Consider the following 2,718-nt stretch of genomic DNA (forward strand, 5'->3'; position numbering starts at 1 on the left):
AGGCATTCTGCTCCCGTAAAGATTAACAGCCTCGGAAACCCTGTGCAGGGTCGCTATGAGTCGGAACCGACTCCACAGCACATAACAACAACAACGTATAATATAGAGGAAAATGTAGTACCTTCTCGCAAGAATGAAAAACTATAGCTTTGCTAAAGCTTCTTATTCCATGTGACAGCTTCTAAAATGCCAATCCAGGAAATAGGTGTATCTTTCTTCCCTGTCCATTGTGCGGTAGTTTTCATGCATTTCTGGTAGGATTTCACAGACAAAGGTCAAGAGGTTATCCAGGACGTCCTTCCTGTTCTGTCCGGAAGTAGGTCTAGAGGACCGTCATCTTCTCTTGGGTCGCCTCCACTTCAGAGCTGCAGCTGCCGTGGGATTCCAGAGCCACAGCTTCCTTGGCCTTGAACTCTTTTTCCCTTTGCAGGCAGTATAATTCAGTTTCAGCCTGTTTCTTTAGCCTGTTGCAGTCTCTGATTCTTTCGCTTGCAGGCATTGGACACCTTCTCCGCAGCTCGCCTCTTCCCGTGCAGCAGCTGCTGGATGTTTTGAGACTGGACATGGCAGCGGTGACTCTAAGGTCAAGGTGAGCTGTTGAAACTGACTTGAAGGCCCAAAGGGTCAGCTGATCTAGAGGGCCAATATCTGCAGCTGCTTTATCGACTAGGTTTTTGCTGAAAATTTTTCAATCTATATTCATGAGGTCTATAATTTTCATTTTTAGTGATGTCCGCCCCCCATCCATTTTTTCCCCTTTATTAGGATTATGCTTGTTTCATGAAATGCATTAGGAAATGTTCTATTATTTTCATATTCTATAATAGCTTGAGTAAAATTAGTGTCAACTCTTCTCTGAATGTTTGATAGAATTCACCAGTAAAGCCATCTGGGCCTGGACTTTATTTTGTTGGGATTTTTTTGATTATCTGATCATTTTCTTCTTTTTTAATAGTTCTGTTCAAGTTTTCTACTTCACTCTGTGTAAGTTTAGATAGATAATGTTTTTCTAAAAATGTATCCATTTCCTATAGATTTTCAAATTTGTTCCAGTACAACTCTTCATAGTGTTCTGTTATCCTTTTTATTTGCACTGGTTCTATTGTGATGTCACCCATGTGGTTTCTTATGCATGTTATTTGCATCTTCTCCCTCTTTTTCTTTTGTTAGCTTTGCCAGTGGTTGGCAATTGTATTCATCCTTTCAAAGAACCGCCTTCTTGTCTTGTTGATTCTTTCTAATGCTTTTCTGTTTTTGATTTTATTTATTTATGCTCTAATATCTATAATTTCTTTTCTTCTGGTAGTTGTAGGTTTATTTTACTGGTCTTTTTCTAATTGTTCAAGATAATTATGGTACTGCGTTGATTATGGTTCTTTATTCTTTTTGGATGTGCACATTTGGTGCTATAAATTGCCCTCTCAGCACTACTTTGCTGTGTCCCAAAGGTTTGAGTATGTTATGTTTTCATTCTCATTTATTTATAGAGATTTAAAAATTTCATTGCTAATTTATTCTATTGCCCTGTAGCTTTTAAGCAGGGTGCTATTCAGTTTTCATGCATTTGATTTTATTTCCTTGATCTTCCTATTGTTGATTTCTAATTTCGTAGTATTCTGAGCTGAGAAGATGCTTTATAATATTTTGATATTTTAAAATTTATTAAGACTTGCTTTATGGCATAACACATGGTCTATACTAGAGAATGTCCCATGTGCACTGGAAAACAGTGTGCATTGTGTTGTTCGGTTGAATGCTCTGTACAAATCTATGTAGTCAAGTTGATTGTGTTGTTTAGTTCCTCTGTGTCTTTGTTGAGTCTCTTTCTGGTTGTTCTGCCCTTTTTGAAAGTGGTATGTTTAAAATCTCCCACTATTATTGTAAAGCTGTCTATTGCTTTCTTCAGTTCTATTAGGGTTTGATTTAATATTTTGAGGTCCTTTCATTGGGAGAATATATATTATGTTTGTTTCATGTTATTCAATTGACTCTTTTTCTATCCTTTAATTTTTAATCCATTTTTTTCTTTGTGTGAAAGGGCTATCTCTTTTAGGCAGCATAATGAAGGATCCTGTTTTCTTATCCATTCTGCTACTCTCTGTCTCTTTACTGGTGCATTTAATTCATTGACCTTCAGTGTAATTATCAATAGGTATGTATTATTTGCTTTCATTTAGCTATTTGTTGTTTTGTGGTACTGCTGGTTTCTTTGTTCTGCATGCTTTCCTGTTCTGAGGTCATTTTTGTGTGCTTTTTCTTGTCAATTTGTCATAGTTTTAATGTTTCCAAAATCTTCTTGGATTTTCCTTTTCTTGATTTGATGTGAATTATATTGAGTTATTTTGAGGTTACCCTGTACTTCATTATTTTTTTCCTAATTTTAAAACAGCCTGTTTATTCTGTAATATACATGACCTCCTCCTCACCACCTGGGTCTCTATAACTATTATTTTCCCTCAAAAACTGACTCCCCAGGTCCTCTATTTTGTTTTGCTCTGGATTCTTTCATATCTGGACTGAGTATTGGGTATTGGTGCCATGTATGTCAATCTCTGATTGTTGCCCACTCCTGTTGTTTCTCATTTCAAAGAATTCCCTTTAGTCTGATTTGAAGCAATGGCTTGGTTTTTACAAAATCTTTTCATTTCTATTTATTTTGAAATGTTCTAATTTATATTAATAGTTGATGGCCAGCTTTGCTGGGTATACGTCTCTTTG

General features: G+C 36.3%; 1 pseudogene; it reads right to left on the reverse strand.

Moving 5' to 3' along the window:
- Positions 1–162: 162 nt before the first annotated feature.
- Positions 163–2,718, reverse strand: part of LOC102829778 — a 27,779-nt pseudogene continuing 25,223 nt past the window's right edge.

Source organism: Chrysochloris asiatica, unplaced genomic scaffold (assembly GCF_000296735.1).
Source record: "Chrysochloris asiatica unplaced genomic scaffold, ChrAsi1.0 scaffold00024, whole genome shotgun sequence".
Classification (NCBI taxonomy): domain Eukaryota; kingdom Metazoa; phylum Chordata; class Mammalia; order Afrosoricida; family Chrysochloridae; genus Chrysochloris; species Chrysochloris asiatica.